The following is a 13,786-nucleotide window of genomic DNA, read 5'->3' as shown; positions in this document are numbered from 1 at the left end:
AGAAAATAGGACTAGATGAATACTTAACATTATATATTCTAAGAATCCAGCATTTTAATTAATGCAGAAATACAAACAGCATCCCTAGTAACATCAGAAACAAAAAAAGATGCTCTCGATGTCCACCACAGTTTTATAATTAGCCAATGCAATTAGATAAAACAAGTAGATGCATAAGAATTAGGAAAGAAGAATCAAAACTATGTCTATTTGAAGATGGTATGATAGGATACCTGGAAAACTTCAGAGAATTAATAATAAACAAATTCAAAAAAGAAAGCAAGACAGCAGGATGTAAAATTACAGTTGACCCTTGACAACATGGGTTTGATCTGCATGGGTCCACTTATACATGGATGTTTTTTGATAAACATTACAGTACTATAAATGCAATTTTTATTCCTTATGATATTCTTGGTAACATTTTCTTTTTCTGTAGCTTACTTTATTGAAAGAATGCAGTAAATACATATGGCATATAAAACGCATTAATCAACTGTTTACATTATTTATTGGTAAGTTTTCCAGGCAACAGGAGGCTATTAGTGGTTAAGTTTTGGGGAGTCAAAGTTACATGTGGATTTTTGACTCTGTGGGCGATAGGCATCCCTAACCTCCATGTTATTCAAGGATCAACTGTAATATGCAAAATCAAGGCCTTCAGATACATAAATAATAACCAGTTAGAAAATAAGATGGAAGAGAAGACTCTATTTACAATGGTAACAGAAAGGATAAAATATTTGAGAATACACTTAAGAACTTCAACAAAGAGATAGAAAATATTTAAAAAAAACTAGTAAGAGCTGAATAATACAATAACTGAAATGAAAAATACACTAGAGGGAGTCAACAGCAGATTAGAGGATACAGAACAGATCAGTGACCTGGAAGACAGGGTAATGGAAAGCAACCAAGCTGAAGAGCAAAAAGAAGAAAGAGTAATAAAAAATGAGAACAGGTTAAGAGAACTCTGAAACATCATCAAGCATAATAACATTTGCATGATACGGATCCCAGACGAAGAAGAGAAGGGGGAAGAAAACTTATCTGAAGAAATACTAGCTGAAAACTCCCATAATGTGGGGAAGGAAACAGACACTTAGATTCAGGAAGCACAGAGAGCCCCTAACAAGTTGAATTCAAGGAGGCCCACAACAAGACATATAATAATTAAAGTGGCAAAAAGTAATGATAAAGACAGTATCTTAAAAGCAGCAAAAAAAAAAAAAAAAAGAAGAAGAAAAGACAACACAAGAAAAGAAAAGAAAAGAAAAGAAAAAAGTTACATACAAGGGAAACCCCATAAGGCTATCAACTGATTTTTCAGCAAAAATTTTAGGCCAGAAAGGAGTGGCATGATATATTCAAAGTGCTGACAAGAAAAAAATCTACAACCATGTATACTCTACCTAGAAAGTTTATCATACAGAATTGAAGGAGAGATAGTTTTACAGACAGGCAAAAGTTAAAGGAGTTCATCACCACTAAACCAGCCTTATAAGAAATGTTAAGGGGAATTCTTTAAGTGAAAAGAAAAGTCTGTAACTAGAAGAAAATTATGAAAGGTAAAAATTTCAGTAAAAAAGCAAAAAAATCTAGTAAAGGTAGATTAATTACTTACAAAGCCAGTATGGAAGTTAAAAAAAAAGTACAAAAATAAATCGTATCTACAAAAATTTGTCAAGGTATACACAAAATAAAAATATGTGAACTGTGATATCATATATATAAAATGTGTAGGAGAATAAAAATTTAGGGCTTTTAGAATGTATTTGCACTTAAGTGACCATCAACTTAATATAAACTGCTATATATAGCAAATGTTATCTATGAACCTAACAGTAACTACAAATCAAAAACCTATAATACATATACACAAAATGAAGAAAAAAGAATCTAAGCATAACACTGAAGAAAGCCATCACACCACAGAGAAAGAGCAAGAGAAGGAACAGAGAAAAATTACAGCCAGAAAACAATGAAAAAAATGTCATCGAGTACATGCCTATTACTTAAATGTAAATGAACTAAATGCTCCAATCAAAAGACACAGGGTAACTAAATGGATCAAAAAAACAAGACCCTTCCATATCCTGCCTACAAGAGACTCACTTCAGATCTAAATGTAGGTATAGCCTGAAAATGAAAAGGATGGAAAAAGACATTCCATGCAAATGAAAGTTTAAAAAAAAAAAATCCAGGGTAGCAGTACTTTTATCAGACAAAATAGACTTTATTTAAAAAAAAAAAATTGGGGGGCGCCTGGGTGGCTCAGTCGGTTAAGCGTCTGACTTCGGCTCAGGTCATATCTCACGGTCCGTGGGTTCGAGCCCTGCGTCGGGCTCTGTGCTGACAGCTCAGAGCCTGGAGCCTGCTTCCGATTCTGTGTCTCCCTCTTTCTCTGACCCTCCCCTGTTTATGCTCTCTCTCTGTCTCAAAAATAAATAAATGTTAAAAAAAAAAATTTTTTTTAAATTTTTTTAATGTTTATTTATTTTTGAGAGGGAGAGAGAGGGAGGGAGGGAGAGAGAGAGAGAGAGAGAGAGAGAGAGACAGACAGACAGAGCATGAGTGGGGTAGGGGCAGAGAGAGAAGGAGACACAGAATCCTAAGCAGGCTCCAGGCTCTGAGCTGTCAGCACAGAGCCCGACGCGGGGCTTGAACTCACAGACTGAGAGATCATGACCTGAGCCGAAGTCGAATGCTCAACCGACTGAGCCACCCTGGCGCCCCAGACAAAATAGACTTTAAAAGAAACACTGTAGGGGCACCTGGGTGGCTCAGTTGGTTGAGTGTCCGACTTCGGCTCAGGTCATGATCTCACAGCTCATGAGTTGGAGCCCTATGTCAGGCTCTGTGCTGACAGCTCGGAGCCTGGAGCCTGCTTCAGATTCTGTGTCTCCCTCTCTCTCTGACCCTCCCCTGCTTGAGCTCTCTCTCTCTTTTAAAAATAAATAAACATTTAAAAATATATACATTAAAAAAATAAATAAATAAAAGAAACACTGTAGAAAGTGACAAAGAAGGGCATCATATGACATAATGATAAAGGGGTCAATCCAACAAGAGGATATAACAATTGTAAATATCTATGCACCCAACACAGCAGCACCTAAATACACAAAGTAAATTATTAACAGACATAAAGGGAGAAATTGACAGTATTACAATAACAGTGGGTAACTTTAACATCCAACTTATATCAACAGATAGATTATCTAGATAGAAAATCAACAGACAATGGCTTTGAATGCCACATTAGATCACATGAACTCAACAAATATATACAGAACATTCCACCCCAAAACAGCAAAATACACATTCTTTTCAAATGCACATGAAACAATCTCCAGGACAGATCACATGTTAGGCCACAAAACAAGTCTCAATAAATTTAATAAGACTGAAATCGTATCAAGCATCTTTTCTGACCACAATGATATAAAACTAAAAAACAATTGCAAGAAAAAAACTAGAAAAAAACACAAATACATGGAAGCTAAACAACATGCTACAGACAAGACAACCAATGGGTCAACAAATAAATCAAAGAGACAATAAAAAAAATACACAGAGACAAATAAAAACAAAAACACGACAGTACAAAATCTTTGGAATACAACAAGAACAGTTCTAAAGGGGAAGTCTAAAGGGATGTCTGGGTGGCTCAGTTGGTTGAGTGTCCAACTCTTGATTTTGGCTCAGGTCATGATCCCAGGGCCGCAGGATAGAGACCCATGCTGGGTTCTGTGCTGAGCATAGAGCCTGCTTAAGATTCTCATTCTCTCTCTGTTTCCCCCTCTCTCCCATTTGCTTGTTCTAAGATAAAGAAAGAAAATAAAACAAAATGTGAAAATAAAATAAAATGTCTGTGTTATAGCAACACAGACCTACTGCAAGAAACAAGAAAAATCTTGAGAAAGCCAACCTTACATCTAAAGGAACTTAGAAAAAGAACAAAGTCCAAAGTTAGTAGAATAAAGGAAATAAAGATTGGAGCAGAAATACATGAAACGTAAAACTAAAAAAAAAAGAATCAATGAAACTACTTCTTTAAAAGCTTAAACAAAATTGATAAGCCTTTAGCCAGACTCATCAAGAAAAAAAGAGAGAGGACTCAAATAAACATAATCAGAAAAGAAGGAGGAGAAATAACAACTGACACCAAACAAATACAAAGAATTATAAGAGAATATTATAAAAAATTACATGCCAACAAATTGGACAACTTAGAAGAAATGGATAAATTCCTACAAATACACAATCTTCCAAAAATGAATCACAATAAAAAATTTGAACAAATTACTAGCAACAAATTGAATTGATAATAAAAAACTCCCAACAAACAAAAGTCCAGGGCCACATGTCTTCACAGGCAAATTCTACCAAACATTTAAAGAATACCTACTCTTCTCAAACTACTAAAAAAAAAAAAAAAAAAAAAAAAAAAATAGAAGAGGAAGGAACACTTCCAAATTTATTCTACAAGGCCAGAATTACCCTGATACCAAAGCCAGACAAAGGCAATACAAAACCAAAACCAAATCAAACCAAACCAAAACTGCAGGCCAATATCCCTGATGAACACAGATACAAAAATCTTCAACAAACTATTAGTAATTAGCTAATTAGCAAACCAAATTCAATAATACATTAAAAGGATCATTCACCAAGATCAGATGGGATTTGTTTCAGTGATGCAAGGGGGTTCAACATTCTCAAATCAATCAATGTGATACATTACATTAACAAGAGAAGGGATAAAAACCATATGACCATCTCAAGAGATGCAGAGAAAGCATTTGACAAAATAAAACATCCATTCAAGATAAAAACTCTGAACAAAGTGGTTTTAGAAGGAACATATCTCAACATAATAAAGCCCATATAGGAAAAACACAACTAACATCACACTCAATGGTGAAAAATAAAAGCTTTTCTTTTAAAATCAGGAACTAGACAAGGATGTCCACTGTTACCAATTTTATTCAACACGTATTTGAAGTCCTAGCTGCAGCAATCAGACAAGAAAAAAACAAATAAATAAATAAAAGTTATCCAAATTGGAAAAGACAAAGTAAAATTGTCACTATTTGCAGATGACATGATACTACATATAGAAAACACTAAAGATTATACCAAATAAAAAAAAAAAAAAAAAAAACCTATTAGGGTAAATGAATTCAATAAAATTGTAGGATACTAAATTAATACACAGAAATCCGTTGTGTTTCTATTCTCTAATAATGAAGTATCAAAATAAAGAAATTAAGAAAATAATCCCATTTATAACTATACCAATAAGAATAAAATACCTAGGAATAAATTTCATCAAGGAGATGAAAGGCCTATACTATGAAAACACTGATGAAAGAAACTGAAGGTGATACAGACAAATGGAAAAATATACCATGTTCATTGATTGGGAGAACTAATATTGTTAAAATGTCCATACTACCCAAAGCAATCTAAAGATGGTATGCAATCCCTATCAGAATACCAAGAGTATTTTTCATAAAACTAGAACAAATAATCCTAAAATTTGTATGGAACCACAAAAGAACTTGAATAGCCAAAGCAATCTTGAGAAAAAACAAAGCTGGAGGGATCACAATCTCAGATTTCAAGATAATACCACAAAGCTATGATAATCAAAACAGTATGGTACTGACACAAAAATATAAACATCTAAATAAATGGAACAGGACAGGGAACTCACAAATAAACCCATGCTTGTATAGTCCATTTTTTTTTAATTTTTTAAATATTTTTTTAATGTTTATTTATTTTTGAGATAGAGAGAGGCAGAGCATGAATGGGGGAGGGTCAGAGAGAGAGGGAGACACAGAATCGGAAGCAGGCTCCAGGCTCTGGGCCATCATCAGCCCAGAGCCTGACGCGGGGCTCGAACTCATGGACTGTGAGATCGTGACCTGAGCTGAAGTCGGACGCTTAACCGACTGAGCCACCCAGGCGCCCCTATAGTCCATTAATCTATGACAAAGGAGGCAAGATTATACAATGAGAAAAAGACAGTCTCATTAATAACTGGTATAAAGAAAAATGAACAGCTACAATCAAAGGAATGAAACTGAACCACTTTTTTTACACCATACTCCCCCAAAACCCCAAATGGATTAAAGGCCTAAATGTCAGACCTGAAACCATAAAACTCCTAAAATAAAACATAGGCAGTAATCTCTTGAACATTGACCTTAGCCACATATTTATGGATATGTCTCCTTAAGCAAGGGAAATAAAAGCAAAAATAAACTATTGGGAATTAACCAAAATACAAAGCTCTTGTGTGTCAAAGGAAACCATCAACAAAACAAAAAAGCAACCTACTGAATGGGAGATTATATTTGCAAATGATATATCCAAAATATATAAAGAACTTACAGAACTCAACACCAAAAAAAAAACCCCAAACACTCCAATTAAAAAAATGGGCAGAGGATCTGAACATTTTTCTAAAAAGGATATACAGATGGCCAACAGACACATGAAAAGATGCCCAACATCACTAATCATCAGGGGAAATGCAAACCAAAACCACAATGAAATATCACCCCACACCAGTCCAAATGGCTAATATCAAAGACAAGAGATAACAAGTGTTGGCAAAGATGTGGAGAAAAGGGACCCCAGTTTGCACTTTTGGTGGGAATGTAGATTGGTGCAACTGCTGTGGAAAACAGTATGAAGCCTCCTCAAAAAATAAAAAATAGAAATATCAGGAGCACTTGGCTGTCTCAGTCAGAAAAGCATACAACTCTTGATCTCAGGGTCGTGAGTTCAAGCCCCATGTTGGGTGTAGAGATTACTTAAATAAATAAAACTAAAACAAACAAACAAACAAACAAAAAACACACATGGTCCAGGAATTCCATTACTGGGTATCTACCCCAAAAGAGCAAAACACTAATTTGAAAAGATATATGCAGCTCTATGTTTATTGCAGCATTATTTGTAATGGCCCAAATATGGAAGCAACCCAAGTGTCCACTGATGGATAAATGGATAAAGATGTGGTATATACACACAATAAAATATTACTCAGCCATAAAAACAAATGAAATCTTGCCATTTGCAACAGCATGGATAGACCTAGAGGGTATTATTCTAAGTGAAATAAGTTAGAAAAAAACAAACACCATTATGATTTCACTTACATGTGGAATTTAAGAAACAAAACATATGAACAAAAAAATAGACTCTTAAATACAGACAATAAACTGGTTGTTGCCAGATGGGAGGTGGGTAGGGGGCATGGACAAAACAGGTGAAAAGGATTAAGAGGTACAAACTTCCAATTATAAAATAAGTCATGGAGATGAAAAGTATAGCATAGGGGATAAATTTAATAATATTGTAATAATGTTGCATGGTGACAGATGATGACTGCATTTATCATAGTGAGCACTGAGTAATGTACATAATTGTCAAATTGCTATTTTGTACACCTGAAACTAATATAACATTGTATGTTAACTCTATTCCAATTAAGAAAACCAAAAAAAAACTGTACCTGGAAAAAAAAAAAAAAAAGAATACACTTAAGAGACGTGACAAATCTATGTGAAGGAAATGATGCCATCGTTGGAAACACACAAAGGTACCCTTGAACAAATGGAAACGTATCTCTTGTTCTTGGTTCTTGAATAGGATGCTTCATCATTATCAAGATATTAAATCTCCCTATGTTAATTTATAAATTTAATACAAGCTAATTTAAAAAAATAGCACCAGGATTTTTTGTTCTGGAATGTGAAAAGTTGAAACTAAAGTTTGATCTTAGGTCAGTTTATCAACATGAAATAAAACTAACTTAGAGAAGAAAGCTATCTGCTGGCATTCCTCTAAGAAGAGAACTTATTACAATTGAGCCAGTCCTACTCACCTCTAGCTGATTCTCTACCATGTGGAATGAGGATTTAGGATTGCTAAATCATCTAGTCTCCAAAATAAACTGAAAATCTCAATTTGCATGTGACATTTTACATGTGAACGTGTTAGCAACTAATTAAAAAAAAATGGCAGTTTAGGCAAAATAAAATCCACCTTGGGGCACCTGGGTGGCTCAGTCGGTTAAGCAGCTGGCTTCGGTTCAGGTCATGATCTCATGGCTCATGAGTTCGAGTCCCGCATCAGGCTCTGTGCTGAAAGCTCAGAGCCTGGAGCCTGCTTTAGATTCTGTCTCCCTCTCTTTCTGCCCCTCCCCCCTCCTCACGCTCTGTCTCTCCATCTCTCTCTCAAAAATAAATAAACATTAAAAAAATACATATTTAAAATAAAATCCACCTTGCAGACCATATGTAGCCCACAGGCTGTCCGTTTTTGAACTTTTGGATCTAACTGTTCTGTAAAGGTTCAGACAGTAAATAATTTTAGGCTTTCCACACCATAAACACCCTCTATTGCATATTCATGTCCATTTTTACATCATTAAAAAATGTAAAAGGACATCCTTAGCTCAAGGGCTGTAAAAAGCAGGCCTTGGATTTGGCTCTTGGGGTGGTAGCTTGCCCATCTTGGTTACTAGAGATCATTAGCTTTGAGATTCAACAAATACTTCCAAAGACAGCCATGTTATCTGACTTCTATCTCTCACAAATAATTTTTTAAATTAAGCTGGCATAAGTATAATATATTTAAAATTCACTGCAGTGGGACATTTTATAATGCAATACATTTTCCTCCTGGTATACGGAAAATATTCAGGAAGCACACATCCTGAAAAGGAGTGTATGCATGATTTTAAGATACATTCCTACCATCTGTTACATTTTAACTGCTCTTACAAATGAAGCCATATTGCTTGAAAAATGTTCCCTATTTTACTCCAATCATGTTCTCAAAAACAGTATTATCAGGTTTACAATTTAGACTTTTCTGTTCAAGCACTATAAGGGTGGTTCTTCTTGGCTGGCTGGCAGCTGTACTCATTTCCTTTTTAATCCCTTAAAAAGAAGCATGTTTGATAAAGTTGGATAATAGCGTCTCTTTCTCAGATAGGCCAGGAACCTTATAATCCTATTAGACTAATGATGTGGCAAACATCAGAGGAAAAGTCACAGCCAATTCATCCTAACAGATCACTTTGGTACTGAACCAACTTCAGAAGGGACATCAGTGATATGATCTGACCCTGAACAACTGTGAAACTTGTTAGGAGACTATAAAATCTCTTTCCTAGAATTCTTTAAAAATAGGATAGTGAGACTTAAAAAATAACTACATGTGAAGATTGAGAAGATAGGGTATCAGCTCTCAAATACGTTTTATGTAAAAAAAAATTTTTTTTAATGTTTTATTTATTTTTGAGACAGAGAAAGATAGAGTATGAGCAGAAGAGGGGCAGAAGAATCTGACAGAGAATCCAAAGCAGGCTGCAGGCTCTGAGCTGTCAGGACAGAGCCCGACTTGGGGCTGGAACTCACAAACTGCGAGATCATGACCAGAGCCAAAGTCGGATGCTTAACCTACTGAGCCACCCAGGTGCCCCTCTCAAATACCTTTTAAACTTCACAATTCATTGAAAAGATATTGGGAGTATCAGTCATAGCATTATTTACCAAATCAAATTTGATCCTGGATCACTACTGATTTGACTCTAGTTCTACCCCGGTTGTACTCAGTCTTTTTACATCAATAACCAAACCAACCCAGGACTAAGGATTTCCTAGAGCTTGGCTGAACCAATGTCCCTATGCTTCTTAATTAGTATCTCTAATTTTAGGGAAGAACAAACTTAAAAGTAGCTTGTAAAAATTAAGGACAGGGGTGTGCTAGAGTAGGCAAGCTAATTGTTAAGCAACAGTGAGGATCTGTTAAACACAGCTATCACTAAAGGTTAAATTACATAAACTATGATGAACCATAACATATTAAAAACAATGATGTTGAAGTTAAAAACTTATCACTCCCTCATTATTTTCCATTTTACCCTTATCTGTATTCTTTTTCTTTTTTAATGTTTATTTATATTTGAGAGAGAGAGACAGAGTGTGAACGAGGGAGGGGCAAAGAGAGAGGGAGACAGAATCCAAAGCAGGTTCCAGGCTCTGAGCTGTCAGCACAGAGCCCGATGCGGGGCTTGAACCCACAAACTGTGAGATTGTAACCAGAGTCCAAGTCAGACACTTAACCGACTGAGCCACCCAGGCACCCCATACCCTTATCTGTACTCTTGACATTATTTACATTTATTATATTTACATGGTAGAAATACTATGTAATGGTGTGCTATCGAGAATTTTCTCCAAACTATGCATTGTCATCATGTTGGTAATCTGAAATTGACTGTACTGGGAGTATTTATACCACACAAATAGGCAAATAATATAAATCAATCCCAATCCCATTTCCCAAAGAGTCAGTTTAGTTATAAACATTTAAAAGCACACTACTGGCTTGGAGGGCAGCAGTCTCTGGTTGGCTCATGTACAGATTCCATCTCAATCCTTCTTGTGCTAACACCATAAAATAGACCCAAAAACAAAAATAAAGAAAGAAAAAGAAAAAAAGAAAATAAAAGAGTTGCTGAGCAGAATACTCATTTTTCTCAAGTGCCATGAAGCACTGTCCAGGATACATCATATACGAGGCTACAAAACAAGTCTCAATGAGTTTAAAAAGAATGAAATCATAGCAAGCATCTTTTCTGACCATGATGATTTAAACCTAGAAATCAATTACAAGAAGAAAACTGGAAAAATCACAAATATATGGAGATTAAACATGCTACTGAACAGCCAATGGGACAACAAAGAAATCAAAGAAATTAAAAAATACATGGAAACAAATAAAAAAGGAAACACAACATACTAAAATCTATGGGATGCAGCAATAGTAGCTCTAGCAGGGAAGTTTATAGCATACAGGCCTACCTATAGAAACAGGAACAATCTCAAATAAAACATCTACCTTTATACCTACAGGAATTAGAAAAAGAATATAGTCCAAAGTTAGCTGAAGGAAATAATATAGATCAGAGCAAAAATAAATGAAACAGAGACTAGAAAAGACAATAGAAAAGATCAATGAAACTAAGAACTGGTTCTTTGAAAAGATAAAATTGACAAACCCTTCACTAGACTCATCAAAAAATTAGAGAGGGTCAGGGCACCTGGCGGGCTCAGTCAGTAGAGCATGCGACTCTTGATCTTGAGATTGTAAATTCGAGTCCCACGTTGGGTGTAGAGAGTACTTAAAAAAAAAAACTCTTTAAACAAATAAGAGAGGGCTCAAATAAATAAGAAATGAAAAAGGAGAAATTACTACTGATGCCACAGAAATACAATGGATCATATAAGAGACTATTATAAACAATTATACACCCACCAAGTGGACAACTTAGAAGAAATGGATAAATTTCTAAAAACATACAATCTTCAAAGATGGAATCAGGAAGAAATAAAAAATCTGAACAGACTGATAACTAGTAAGAACATAGAATCAGTAATAAAAACCCCCCAATGAACAAAAGTCTAGGACCAGACATCTTCACCGGTGAATTCTACCAAACATTCAAAGCTTTGAGACATATCCTTCTCAGACTCTTTCAAAGAACAAACAAACAAAAATGAGTTTCCTAAACTCATTTTATGAAACCAGCGTAACAAAACCAGACAAGGACGGACACACACACACACACACACACACTACAGGCCAATACCCTTGATGGACCTAGATGCAAAATCCTCAACAAAATATAGGAAAGTGAATTCAACAACCCATTAAAAAGATCATACACTAGGGTGCCTGGGTGGTTCAATCAGTTGAGTGTCCAACTCTTGATTTTGGCTCAGGTCATTATCCCAGGATCAAGTGTGGAGCCTGCTTAAGATTCATTCTCTCTCTCTCTCTCTCTCTCTCTCTCTCTCTCTCTCTCTCTCTCCCTCTGCTCCTCTCCCCCACTCAGTCTCTCTTTCTCTAAAAGTAAAAGTAATAATTAAAAAAAAAAAAAGAAGAAGAAAAAGATCATACACCATGACCAAGTGAGATTTATTCCAGGGATAAAAGAATGGTTTCACATTTGCAAATCAGTGTGACATACCACATTAACAAAATGAAAACCAAAAATTATATGCTCATTTCAACAGATGCAGAAAAAGCATTTGACAAAATTCAACGTCTATTTATGATACAAACTCTTGACAAAGTGGATATAAACAGAACATAACTCATCATAATAAAGGCCATATGTGATAAGTGCATAGCTAACATCACACTCAACAGCAAAAAAGCTGAAAGTTTTTCCCATAAGATCAAGAGCAAAACAAGGATGCCCACTCTCACTACTTTTATTCAATACAGTATTGGAAGTCCTGACCAGAGCAATTAGGCAGGAAAAAGAAATAAAAGGCACTCAAATTTATTTATTTATTTATTTATTTTTTAACGTTTATTTATTTTTGAGACAGAGAGAGACAGAGCATGAACGGGGGAGGAGCAGAGAGAGAGGGAGACACAGAATCGGAAGCAGGCTCCAGGCTCTGGGCCATCAGCCCAGAGCCCGACGCGGGGCTCGAACTCACAGACCATGAGATGGTGACCTGAGCTGAAGTCGGACACTCAACCGACTGAGCCACCCAGGCGCCCCAAGGCACTCAAATTTAGAAAGGAAGAAGTAAAACTATCACTATTTGTGGACATGATTTTATATACAGAAAGCCCTAAAAACTCCACCAAAAAACTATTACAGTAAACAAATTCAGTAAAGTTGCAGGGTACATAATAAACAAAAACCTTTTATGTCTTTATAATCTAACAACTAACAGAAAAAGCCCAAATAGGCAAAGCAATCTTGAGAAAGAACAAAGCTGAAGGTATGATATTTCCCAGTTTCAAACTATACTAATCAAAACAGTATGGTATTGGCATAAGAATAGACACAAAAATCAATGGAACAGAATAGAGAGCCCAGAAAGAAACCCAAGCATATATGCTCGGTTTATGACAAAGGAGGCAAGAATATACAATGGGGGTAAGGGTAGTCTCTTTAATAAATGGTGATGGGAAAACTGGACAGCCACATGCAAAAAAATGAAACTGGACCACTATCTTACACCATACACAAAAATTAACTCAAAATGGATTAAATACTTGAATACAAGACCAGAAGCTATAAAACTCCTACAAAAAAACATAGGCAGTAAGCTCTGTGACGCTGCTCTTGGGGATATTGTGTTTGGATACAATTCCAAAGGCAATTGTTGCTCCAAAGGCAACAAAAACAAAAATAAAACAACGGGACTATATCAGACTAAAAAGCTTCTGTACAGTGAAACAAACTGTCAACAAAGTTAAAAGGCAACCTACTGAATGGGAGAAGACATTTGTCAATCATATATCTAATAGGAGTTAATATCCAAAATACAAAGAACTCGTACAGCTCAATACCAACAAAAAATAAAAATAATCCAATTAGAAAATGAACAGGATCTGAATATACATTTCTCCAAAGAAGACATGCAGATGACCAACGACAGGTGAGCAAATGCTCAACATCACTAATCACAATGAGATATCACCTCACACCTGTCAGATTTGCTATTATCAAAAGAACAAGAAATAACGAGTGTTGGTCAGAAGGTGGAAAAAACGAAGCTTCACATACTGTTGGTAGAAGTGTAAATTTGTGCAACCACTATGGAAGACAGTATGGAGGTTCTTAAAAAAGTTAAAAATAGAACTAACATATGATCCAACATTTCCACTTCTGGGCAATTATCCAAAGAAAAGGAAAACAGTAACTTGATATGTATCCCTATGTTTT

This window comes from Panthera uncia, chromosome B1 (genome assembly GCF_023721935.1).
Source record: "Panthera uncia isolate 11264 chromosome B1, Puncia_PCG_1.0, whole genome shotgun sequence".
Taxonomy (NCBI): Eukaryota; Metazoa; Chordata; class Mammalia; order Carnivora; family Felidae; genus Panthera; species Panthera uncia.
Note: the sequence above shows the minus strand (reverse complement) of the source record.